We start from the raw sequence: 13,261 nt of genomic DNA on the forward strand, positions 1-13,261 counted from the left end.
TGAGCTGAAGTCGGACGCTTAACCGACTGAGCCACCCAGGCGCCCCTTTAGTTGTCATTTAGGGATTGACATTCAGTCCTAGTGAGTTCGTTCTCCATATTCCTCTGAGCACACTACTCTCAACTGCTTCTGGGGAGTAAAAATCATGAAGAGAAGTAAGGAATAAAATACAGCAACATGTAAAGACAAAAGTGGTCCATCATCTCATCACTCACACACACCCTGTTATTATAAGAAACATCAAATCCTGTTAATATAAGTCCACAGTCCCTTAACTGCAAGTCTGAATGCCAAAAAACCCTGAAAACCAATTTGGTGACAAATCTGCCTCAATATAATGCAATGATGAGAGTCATAGTCGTTTAAAAATTCCACTTAGTGTGAATAATCATACACTTCACTGAGGAAATGTTAACATGCTTAAATTGGGTATGTTGCCTTAGACTCCACTGAACATTTTATGTAGTATGTGTAATACAGATATGATATTTTAAGATCAGAAGGGGTGCCTGGGTGGCACAGTTAAGTGTCCGACTCTTGCTCTTGGCTCAGGTCATGATCTCACGTGAGTTCAAGCCCCCCACATGGGGCTCTATGCGAATGGTGTGGAGCCTGCTTAGGATTCTGTCTCTCCTCTCTGCCCCTCCCTGCTTGTGCGTGCTCTCTCTCTCTAATAAGTAAAACTTAAAATTTTTTTTTAAATCAGAAAAACGTAGAATTCCAAACTACATCTGGCCTCAAGTTTCCATAGAAGGGATTATGAACATGTACGTGTACATAGAAGAATCAAACAAGGCATAATATGAAGAGTGAAAGCTTTCCTGCCTACTCATCAGTCCTGCTCCTCCTCCTAAAGGTAACCACTAACATCAGTTCCTTGTAATTTCTTCTAGAATTTACTTTCATGAATATGTTATAAATATTTGGAAATAATGTTTTAAAAGGTACAACATTATAAATACAAGTCTTGGATAATTTTCCATATCAACATGATGTGGTTTTTGAGTGGTGGTTGGGGTCCAGAGCCAATGGACAAGAAAGAATTCTTGAGGCATCTTTGGTGCAAAAAGGTGATTTTACCAAAGCAAGGGGACAAGACCCATGGGCAGAAAGAACTTCACTAGGGTTGTGAGGAGTGACTGATTATACACCTGGGAGTTGGGGGAGGTAAAGGCTAAAGGGAGTTTCCAAAAGGACTTTCATATGCTAAAGAAGACTCACCAGATACAGAAGGCCTAGCTATTGTCAAGCTAAGGTTGTTTTTCCTTCCAGTAAGGCATTAACATTTAGACAATAAGGAGTTCCTGGAGGAAGGTTTTACTCTGCCTATAGCAAGTATTTGTCAATGGGCTGCAGGTTATAAGGAAATTCAATTTTACCTACCATTTCCTTCTTGCCTTTGTTCCCCACATCACTATGGTGGGAAGGGTAATGTTGGGGCTCCAGGAAACTGAGATAAGGCTGTTGATAAGATTGCCTTTTTCTTGTAATTTACTAAGACATTTATAAACTGATGGAGACTCCTGTCCTTCAGGACTGTGATTTCTATCAGTTAACCATTTGTTTTTCCCTTTCCTTTGTTCTTGGGCAGCCAGGAGTGCCTGAGAAATGTCACACATATCCCACCTGAGTGGGGGCGGTGGTTTGAGGGGTGTCAGCCTGCCTTAAGCTCCCTCATCAAACATACATAGGTCTATGTCATTTGTTTTATTATCTGATTAGTAGTTCATTATATATAGATGCACCATAATTTAAGAAGTCCCAAATAAGGCTTACTTTGTTGTTGGGTTTTTTTTTCTTGAACTCTTGTATGAATATCTCCCTGCAATGAACATCTTTGCATATACATCTTGGCAAAAATTTTTTGCAAATATGTGAATATGTCCTATATTCCTAACAGTGACAGTCGACTCAGGGTTTCTTTTTGGGGTGATAAAAGTGTTTTAAAATTAGACTGTGGTGATGGTTGCACACTCTATGAATATACTATAAACTACTGAATTGTAGGCTTTATTAAATGGGTGAATTTTGGGGCACCTGGGTGGCTCAGTCAGTTAAGTGTCTGACGCTTGATTTCAGCTCAGGTCATCATCCCATGGTTTGTGGGATGGATCCCTGTGTTGGGCTCTGCACTGTCAGTGCAGAGCCTGTTTGGGGTTCTCTCTCTCCCTCTCTATCTGCCCCTCCCTGGCCCACACACATGCTCTCCCCCTCTCTCAAAATAAATAAATAAATAAATAAACATTAAAAAAAATAAAAGGGTGAATTTTATGGTATGTGAATTATATCTCAATGAAGCTATTAACTCTTAGCTGTGAAAGCAATAGGTCCAAGGATACATATAGTAGAATGTTTATAGTTCTTTTTGTAATTAGAATGGTACACATTCAGCCATATCCTCACCAGAACTACTCTGCTTTTTTGCTTGAGCCTTTAAGTCATGGTAGTCATTGTTTGCCTATAGGAATGCCCTTGAGTATAGGGGCCTGGAAAGGGCTTTCCTGAAAGGTAACCATAAAAGGGACCTCACTTCTGACAGGTAGTATTTTGAATCTGCACTGCTCCCATGAGATCCAGTTTTTCATGGATGGGAGGGTGGCACCCCACCAATGGGACAAAGCTGATGCAGTGTGTGCGTGGGCACACATTTCTTATCCAGGGGAGTTACTGACCTTGGTCATGAGGATATATGGTCCTACCCTTCAGCAGTCAGCTGCTCCAGGACTGAAACAATTCCCTTTGTGTTAATCTCATCAACATGGGTAATATTTACACTTCCTTTCTATTTCCCACACTATCTAACACACTTAGTAATGCTTTCACATGTTTTATCTCATTTAATCCTCCTGACAATCCTGTGAGATTTACTATAGTATTCTCATTTTGCAGATGAGGAAACTGAGATAAGAACTGGAGACCTGTCAGGGTCACACAGCCATTAAACACACAGAACCAGGGCGCAAACTCAGACCTCCCGTAGCAAACCCCCTGCTGCAGCCCATTGCCTTCATCACATCATCAGTCTCACTGCAGGTGTCAGGTAAAGGTATGCAGAGTGGACTGGCTCTAGGTTTCATCTTTTTTGATGGAGAGCAGATAACAAGAGCAGGTAACAGAGGTGACTTGAGAGGGAATGTATTACATGGATTCCAAGGGAGGCAGAGAGGCCTTACCACAGCAGCCCTACCCCCACCCATTACAGTTCCCTTCCAACTACTTTTCCACTCAGTTTGATACTAAGTTTGTTTCAATTTACTTAATCACTGGGTGAGGAAGAATGGTAGGAACTAGTGGATGAGGGATTATTCTCATATAAAGACATTAAGATAATGTATGCCATAACTCCATTTATGTAGATGAATGTTTACTTGTGATTATACAAACACGGAGAGAGAAATGGAAGGATGTATGCCAGACTATTAACACTGGTTACCTGCAGGTGTGTGTGTATGGGGAGAGGTAATATTCCCTTATACTACCAAAACAAAGCAAAACAAAAAAGGACAAAACTTTTTAAAATGTGCCTATGACTACATACAGCATGTGCAAAATGAACTCTAATATGTAAAGTTATACAGACATATACATATATATTAAGAAGTGTAGAAAAGGATATTAATATATCATTGAACATTTTTACAATAACAATAAGCATATTACTTATACAAGAAAAGCAATGAAGCTATTTTCATTCAGAAAAAAACACTGGCCAGGGTTCCTGGGGGGCTCAGTTGGTTGAGCACTGAGCTTCTGACTCTTGACTTTGGCTCAGGTCATGATCTCACAGTTTGTGGGATTGAGCCCCACGTCATGCTCTGCGCTGAGAGCACAGAGCCTCTTTAGGATTCTCTGTCTCTCTCTCTTTTTCTCCCTCTGCCCCTCCCCGGCTCACACTTTTTTTTCTTTCAAAATAAATAAACTTAAAAAAAAAGAAAAAAACATTGGCCACTAAAATACACATTTTAACAACTTTTCTTTGAAAGAAGGTATCTTTCTTTCTATGTAGTCTATGTGGTCAGTATATATAAAGGATGCTTGGATGTTTGGCATCCCATTGTCCAAGCATGTGTTAGATGGGGGCTCTGAGTGTTGTCACAGTTTCCTAATCTGGGGAAACATGGAGATTTAGGCACCATTCTAGAAATCTCTCATTAAAATACAGATTTTACCAGATGGGTGCAATTCATTAGTTTATAATTTCAGGTTAGTATCTCTCAAGTGCAGAAGGGAGAATGTCTTGAGCAAGTAGATCCTAGTCAGGTAAATTTTGTGAGGGGCAGATACAAAAGTACTGAGAGACAGGTGTAACTAGAGGGAAGATGACAGGCAACACTGGACATGTAAATAAATATGGGGGAAAAAAACTAAGCTAGCCATGGTTTTTCCTAAACTTAATGGTTACAATCACAATTTTGGGTGTGGTTAATTAAACTTTTCAAAGAAATCTATGTTTACAAAGTATGGATTATGTTTCCAAATCATCTAGTAGTAAATGAAATTGCTGAAGTATACACATGACCCAGTTTAGGGCAATTTAAAATACTGGAGTTGTTTCCTTTCCCAGGGTCATCTGTGGGAAAGTGGTTGCTAGAAGCAAGAGAGGTATCTTGTGGAGTCTCATCTCTTTGGCAAGGAGTCTGTGAATATTCCATGTAGCAGTGTTTATATATTTTCAACTTTCTTCCCCAATAACTAGTGCAATCCCACAAAACTCAGTTAAAAGTTGTTCTAAAATTCCACTCATTAACATTGTCTTTCAGGAATCTGTGTTTGCTTGATTTCTTGACTGATTTCGTATCTATCTATCTATCTATCTATCTATCTATCTATCTATCTATTTTTAGAGAGAGAGAATGAGAGAGAGAGAGAATCCCAAGCAAGCTCTTGGGGCTCAAACTCACGAACTGTGAGATGATGACCTGAGGAAATCAAGAGCCAGACACTTAACTTGATTGTGCTTTCCAGGCACCCCTGCTTGATTTCAATGACACAAATCTCTAGCAGGAATGTTGGTATCTTCTCTGTAATTTTCCAATGATTCCACTATGCCTTTATAGGAAAGACCGTAACATGGATCTTATTTTTCTAGAACTAGTAAAACAATTTCAAAGACATTAGAAAGGAAGACCTAATACCCACAAAAGTTGTTTCACCTTCTCATTTATGTAATAATCTATTCACCCATCCATCATCTATCCATCTGTTCATCCGTCCATCCATCCATCCATCCATCCATCCATCCATCCATCCATCCAGACATTTATGCCTTGTGCTATGCAGAGAGATGAGTTAGCCTATAGCTTGTAATGAGGAGCCCTAAAGGGAAAGCAACAGTTTTACCATTGTGTGACTGCAACCAGGTAAAAACCAAGAGCAGGTGGTGCAAAGCAGGTATTGTAGGTTATATAAGCCTTCCAGAAGTAATACTTAAGGGTTACAAAGAGCCATGACAACAGATATTAAGTGGGACTGTGACTTAAGGTAGTCTTCAAAATTATCTGTACATTAGAATTTTGGTGGTTTTAGTATCAGTTTTCCTTGCAGATCTCTCTTGTTGTTAGTAATTGTTCATTAACCAATAGCACTGTAGCCACTATAGCAAATAGAAACAAATCTGACAAACCAGTACCAAAACCTTGGGAATTGATCAATAGTTTTCTAAAAATTAGTACCAAAAGATCTTTTATTATAAGGCCTTAACAAATTGTTTTCAGACTTAGAAGCATTTCTGAAAATTACCTGATAATAAAATGTCTTTGGATATCTAACTGAGCATTTCATAGGGATAATGGCCATTCCTTTCTTCTTCCAATAACTCTGCTTGTCAAACTCCTCTGTAGCTTTTTTTCCTGCTGTAGTATGAGTTTTCATACATTTCTATCAGCATCTTATCAGATTCTTAATTTAGGGTTCAAGGAGTCTGGGAGACCCCCAGTATTCACCAATATCCAATTCTGTTCCTTTCTCAGCATGTAGCTAACCACATTTCTTAGCTTCTCCTGCTTCTAAGTGACATTGTGTTACCAAGTTCTGACCAATGGAATGGGGGAAGGATCATATGTATCTTTCATTTGCCCTGACCTCCCCATCTGTGCAGCTGGAAGCTGAAGAAGCCAAGATGGTGGAGTCACATAAAAGGAGGTGGATCCCTGAGTCACACTTGGAGGAGACGTGCCTAGGAGAACATCCACATCAGACTTTGTCCAATCAAGAAATCAACCACGATTGTGCTAATCCGTGAAGATTTGGGGGTTGTTTGTTGTAGCTGGTAGTGCTGCTTATGTCCTATTTCTCTGGGAGAAAGGTCCATACTTCTAAACTCTCAAAGAGATCTGGGATCCCAAAAGAATAATAGGACCAGGTAGAAATGGAGGAGCCCAGAGAGGAATCAAAGAAAGAGCAAAGAGACATAAGGAGATATCAGAGAGATATCCATTTGCAAGGATCAAATGGCCTGCAATGTAGATGGCATTAGTGCAGAAGGTAGAAAGGACAGAAAAGTGTCTCTTTGATTGGAGAACTATTAAGCCACTGGTGGCCTTGGCAGAAGCAGTATGTTGAGGCATAAATGGGAAGCAAGGAAGTAGAAAAGGTAGGCAATTGGTATAAAAGTTTGTCTCAGAAAGGAAGGAGACAGAAGCAATAGCTAAAAGAGGAAGCAGGATCAAGAGAAGGTCACCTGTAAGGATAGGACAGACTTGAGTTTATGGACTGACCAGAACAAGGCAGTAGGGATGCAAGTTAAAGAATATAGAAGGGGTAATTGTGGACAGTGAGTGGAACCAAAGGTGCTGGTGTAAGGGTTGGCCCCCCAAAAGCGGGAGGATCCCTTACTCCCTGAGACTGTGCATGTGGTGGGGGTGAGGAAGGGAAATGGGCCTCGATGATGGTGATGATGGTGATGATGATGGTGATGATGGTGATGATGATGATGGAGATGAAGGAGGCAGCCATCATCTGAGAAGAAGGGGAGGAGTACTGTTCGGGGGACTAGAGGAGACTGGTACAATTTGGGGCTGGGCTTTGCCTCTATCCTGATTTTCAACGTCCATTACGCGTTATCTCTTATACCTGGGTTCTACAGCTATAAATCAAGAAAATGACAACACTGCATTTAGAAATGTATCAACTATGACCCCAAAATCATGACTGGAAAGGAAACCCACCTGTGTAAATGCTGCATCCTGGCATGACACATATAGGTCCATGTTTCAATCCTCTGCCTTTGCCACTTCACTTTCACTTTGAGTTTCCATGTAAAAATGTTCCTGTCCTCCAAAGTGCACTTTCCCTGTTAAACACAGCAAGCAAATGAGGCTCTTGTTTTTAGAGATCCTTAATTTAAATATATTCTAAACAGAATGCTAGCGCATTTTACTAAACATAAATATTCCAGTTCATGGGGATAACATTGGGTTTCCCTTCTTGATTTCAAAGTCTCATTATAATTTGGCAAAGTTTTCGCAGGCAGCTATTATTATACACAAGAACTTGAGGAGTTACGGGTAATTAGAAAGTCTCCCACAGTGAAACTGCCTGGGGGCAGAGATGACGTCACACAGCACAATGAGACTTGTATTTCAGCACTGACACCCAGCCAGTTGCACACTGTTCACTTAGTTACTAAAAAGATTAAACCCCCAACCTCAATTCAGCACCCACTGAAAGAGGCATCCCTAAAACCCATAGGGACCTCAGCTATGAAGAATATACGGTTGTATGTGAGGGGAAGTTGGGGGGAAGGGAGAAGGAGTGGAGGATAAAAATTATATAAAAAAAAATAAATTTCACCCAAGTAGGAAGTAAAAACTTCAGAAATATATAATTAATCATAGGTATTAGAAAATAAAGTTTGTGTTCCAGAAGCTGGAGATGGTGCAGAAAAGTATCAGGGCAATTGCAAAGACTTGGTGATGCATTTAGTGATTCGGCTCCCCCACCCCTGCCATCAATATAAAATTTAAATCTACCTGGTATCAAAAAATATATATGGGCAGCTCTTGAATTCACACCCCTGAATGTCCAGGATTGGCATCCTGAAATTACTAGGTTCATAAGTTTTAGTTCTCTAGGTGACAGAAGTTTGGGAATTAATAATAACTCCAACTGAAGGTGCTGCTAAAGATTCTATCTTCAGGCCATCTCTCCTGACTCTTTCTGTTCTCCCTCCTGCTTCTGTCATGTGTTTGGTGGCTATAATTTTCATTACTCAATCATAGTACCAATTCCTTTTCTCCCTACTTCCTTTACTTCAGATTTTCATCTTAAAGTACTTGTCTTCTTATTTAAAAGTACTTTAAAACTAGATTTTCAGATAGTATTCTCTTCTTTGGTGACTTAATTCACTACCATGGCTTCTCCCAAACCCACAACTCCAGCTTCAGCATCTCTCAAAGCACCAGAATTCCCTTCTAGCTGCCTGTGGACAATGCCCCTTGAATGCCCTGCCAGCCCTTTGAACTCTCATCTTCCACTTACTTCCAAACAGATCATGATGTCTCCCACACCATTAATGATACCACCTTTGCCCCAGTCAACCAATCTCTGATTTCAAGATTTTCTTTGATCCTCCTTTGTTCTTCGCACCTAATCAGTGGTTTGTCCCTATATTCTTCTCTTCACTCCAGTGCACCAGCCATTATCTCTCACTTGGCATACTATAATGAACTTCAACTTGTTTACCATGGACACTCTCTTCCCTCTTGGCTCCAAATGCATTGTCAGATTCAGGAAAGGGATGTTTTGATCCCATCATCCTCCCATTCAAAATCTCAAATGTGTTCCATAGTCTATGGAACCATTTTTGGCCAAGGAATCAAGGTCCTTCATAAAACCTCCCCCTCCTCTCAGAGTCTGAGGTTCTGGATGGTCCATCCCTTTACTAATTTCCACGAGAAGAGTTAAGATGAGTTGATTGCACCCAAGTTCTATAGAATCAGCATTATTGATTAAAATTATATCAGTATATTAAAAACTCTCATGATGAAAAAGTACTTAATTCACCTTCAATGATTTGATCAGTGGATTGGAATGCATTCTCAATGTTTCTTTCTTCTCAGTTTTTTTTTTTTTTTCTTTTTTTGTAGGCCCAATGAGTTATTTGTGTTGTACTGCATCTTGGGAGATAAATAAAAGGCATTACCAATGTAGTGTAATTCAAGATTTCTGACTTTGGTCACCTTCACATCCCTCACTCTGAAAACCATACATGATGTTAACCATCACTCCTAGAATTCCCTAGGACAGAACAGATGTTAGACAGGACCTCCTAGTGTCTCAATGGGTACGGCTACACTTTTCAGATCATGTACCCTGGCCTGGCACAGTTTAGAAAATATCACCACCATATCATGGAGTCCCATCATCTGCATATTTAACTTACCCATAAACTTCAACCTGCATTGAAATGGGAACTCCTTCATTTCCTTTAATTCTCACAACAAACAGGTTTGTTCTGGAGGCTTAGTATTAGATTAGTCTAATCCCTCCAGGCAAGCAGGTGCTTTTTAGAATTCTCACCCACTCCCAGCCAGGAGTTTGGCAGGCATGTTAAAGGAGAATTATTTCAATACTTAACATCTCCATAGCAACTTAAACTTTGTTCCTTATTTTAGTCAAGTTGTTCTCAAACCTTAGTCTGCATAAACATTATGGAATAGGATCATATGTATGAAACTTTGTGTTCTGTACTTTATGGACAATTTAAGGTATTTTTCAATGTTTTCAAAAATTTTTATTTTTAAAAAGTAGAAAACACATTCAAATGATTTAAAAAGGAAACAAAAAAATGTATTTGATAAAGAATCTTGCTTCTATCTCTGTCCCTCCATCTAGTTTCTACCTACCACTATCAAAGGTGACTGCCATTGTTAGGTTGTGTGTTCTTCCAGAGTTTTTATATGCAAATATAATCAAATATGAATATTTCTGTGACCCTCCTTTGTACAAACATTTTTTTGCATTTTCCTTTCACTTACCAGTACAAGTTGGAGATCTTTCTATATCTACATATAGAGAATGTCTTCATTCCTTTTTTTAAATATATACAACTACACAAAATTTCACTCTATAGATGGATGGACATGAATTATTTCTAATATTATATGCTATTACAAACAATGCTGCAATTAACAGCCTTGAAAGTATATTATTTTGAATGTGTTCAAGCTATGCTGCAGGATAAATTCCCACAATGGGGCTGCTGGGTCAAGGGGCATAAGCATTTGGAATTTTAATAAATATTGCTAAATTTCCTTCCTTAGATTGTTCCAGTCTACATTTCCATCAGCAAAGTAAGAGACTACCTGTTTTTTTCCCGTAGCTTGCAACTGGATATGTTATCAAACTATTTTTGCCAATCTGATAGGTTAAAATGGTATTCATTTCATTGTAGCTTTTAATTTGAATTTCTTCTGTTTGTAGTAAAACCTAGCATCTCTTCATATATAAAAGGGCCATTTATATTTTCTTCCTGTGATCTGTCTGCTTGCATCCTTTGTCCACTTTTGTATTGGCTCTTTTTCTTTTTAAAATTTTTTTAATGTTTATTTATTTTTGAAAGAGAGAGAGAGAGATGGAGCATGAGCAGGGGAGGGACAGAGAGAGAGGGAGACACAGAATCTGAAGCAGGCTCCAGGCTCTAAGCTGTCAGCACAGAGACCAACTCAGGGCTTGGACTCTTGATCTCAAACTTGTGAGATCATGACCTGAGCCAAAATTTGACGCTTAACTGACTGAGCCACACAGGCAGCCCTGTATTGGCTTTTTCTTCATGATTTCTGGGAAAACATTAAATATTTAGGAAATTATCTTGTCTGTGTTGTGGTTTGAAAATATTTTTCCAATTGGTGCTTGTCTTTGAACTTTGTTTATATTTTTCTTTATGCAGAAGTGTGTTATTGTATGCAATTGAATTTATTAATCTTTTCTTTTATGGAATTTAGAGTATGCATCATAGTTAGAAATACTGTCAAGGAATTCTCCCATGATTTCCTCTTTTACTCTTTGGATTTTGTCTCTGATATTTAAAATTTAATCCTTTTTATCTTGGTTTATCTTGGCATAGTGGTGCAGTATGTTACGATGTTATGGTTAATTTTGATCATTTTTGATTTTCACTTGAAAGCTGACACCAAGTGAGATGTGATTCTGTGGTATTCATTTGTAAACAAATCTTCAGTTTCTGTTCTTAGGTAAAGGGGCCAAGGATGTCTAGCAGGGTTCCTACCCTGGCCAATGTAATACAAACATTGGCCTATGACTATTTCCCTCTTTAGAGGCTCTATCAGGAATGCACAAAAGGAATGATTGCAGCTTCACCTTGGAACCTGGCGAAAAGTACAGAAGAGCCCAGAAAAAAAGGGGACAGTTCTCACATTCAGTGGTGAGTAAGCTGGTTCTCTATATGGAGTGAGAGAAAACTTAACAGAGGCAGAGACTAGGGTAGGTGGAATATGGGACAGGAGCTGAGAGAAATAAAGTTCAAATTTAAAAATGTTAAAGGACAAGGATTTGAACTTTCCAAGGTTTGAATGTCAAATTTGGAATCTGGGGCATTCCTTAGTGGTTTCCCTTTAGGAAAATCAGAAACATTCCAGGAATACTTACGGGCAGCAGGCACAGTTATGGATCTGTTGTGGGCTGAGAGGACACATTTCCAGGTAGCAGTAAGAGAAAGAAAGGCAGAATGAAATTTTTAGGAGAAAATATGCTTTCTGGTCTGTGTTATATCTCTGCAGCAGCTGGGAAATGCCACACAAGATAAAGAGGTTTCACAAGTGCTGCGGTAACAATATGCTTTGGAACTTTCTGGAAAGAATCACAGTTAAATGACCAAAGACTGATTGAATTCTGGCTGAATGCCCATAATCACAGGGTCCACATCTTGGTACACAATCTTCCCTTTGTTTGTGACCTGCCTGGCATAAGCATATGAATCAGCAGCCACAATACAGACATTCTGACTCCGCACAAATCACCTGCAGAAAAAAAATAGGCCAAGTAACATGCCAGAAAGTAACAAAAATGTACACCAGCAAGGTCTCCTGGGCCAGGGACAACATGCCCCCGGATGATGTGTGTGGGGTTACTTGTGGGAGAGACCCTGGGGCTGGGTTTGAATATTGGCTCTGTCACAACTAACTATATGGCCTCTGGCAATTTACTAGAACTCTCTAAGTCTTAGTGTCTTCATCTTAAAATGGAGACATCTGTATCAACTTAAGAGGGTTCTTAGCTGCCTTAAATTTTTTCTGAAATTAGCTGCTTAGTACAAATAAATAATCTAAGGTTGTTAGGAGGACTACATGTGGTCATGTGTATAAAGGCCCCTGGAAAATAGTACTAGGGAACAGCAGCTGCCAGTATTATTACAATGCTGTGAGAATCTCAGACACTATCATCATCCTACCTCGTCCTGTGCCGAAGGACTGTATAGTCTTTCTTCTTTGCCGCCACTGTCACGGGGAACATCCTGAGCAGTTTTCACATGGACCAGGCAATGCCAGGGCCTCAGGGGCATCAATGGGACTGAGAAGGAAAAAAATTCTAAAGGTGCCAAGTGTTACACGGCATGATGTGGCCCCCTTCTATGTGGAATCCCAAGAACCGACCCTAACTCACAGAAGCACCACCAGGCAAGTCCATAAAGGGAAGTGGAAACCATTGGCTTTGATGGATACAAGGGATGACAAGAAAAAGCATCGTCAGGACAGCATTTGTTATTCTCACCCTCTACTGGAGGCGTATCCCTGAGGTTTCCTAAACCGATACTCAATCAGTGGCACTTTTAGGAACTCAGGCTCTTTGGAAGCTGGACATTCAGAAAAACAGGAGAGAGAATTATAGCTCTTTGGGATCTCATGAGCTGAGGAAGTTGTTTTCACCCTTTATGTTCTGAGATAAAAACAGCTGGTGCTTCAGATATCAGCTTTCTATCCTGGAAGGGGATTGCATTTTTATCCATTCCCAAACCCAGTTTTATTTCTTCTTTTTAAATTTTCTTTTACTGGGGCACCTGGGTGGCTCAGTCGGTTAAGTGTCCAACTTCGGCTCAGGTCATGATCTCGCAGTTTGTGGATTTGAGCCCCGAGTCAGGTTCTGTGCTGACAGCTCGGAGCCTGGAGCCTGCTTTGGATTCTGTGTCTCCCTCACTCTCTGCCCCTCCCCCACTTGTGCTCTGTCTCTCTCAAAAATGAATAAATGTAAAAATTTTTTTTTTAATTTTCTTTTACTAAGCTAAATGTTGGGGTTGCTTTTTTTG

The 13,261-nt window shown here is 39.7% G+C and overlaps 1 long non-coding RNA gene across 1 annotated transcript; it reads right to left on the bottom strand.

The window, feature by feature from the left end:
* Positions 1-6,575: 6,575 nt before the first annotated feature.
* LOC144617134 (uncharacterized) lies at positions 6,576-12,676 on the bottom strand. Its single transcript, XR_013557209.1, has 4 exons — positions 12,410-12,676; positions 11,608-11,640; positions 9,004-9,116; positions 6,576-7,291 (listed from the first exon to the last, which is right to left on the bottom strand). It is a non-coding gene; the product is annotated as an uncharacterized LOC144617134 (long non-coding RNA).
* Positions 12,677-13,261: the final 585 nt, after the last annotated feature.

The sequence above is a fragment of the Panthera onca genome, chromosome C1, assembly GCF_046562875.1.
Source record: "Panthera onca isolate mPanOnc1 chromosome C1, mPanOnc1 haplotype 2, whole genome shotgun sequence".
Lineage (NCBI taxonomy): Eukaryota > Metazoa > Chordata > Mammalia > Carnivora > Felidae > Panthera > Panthera onca.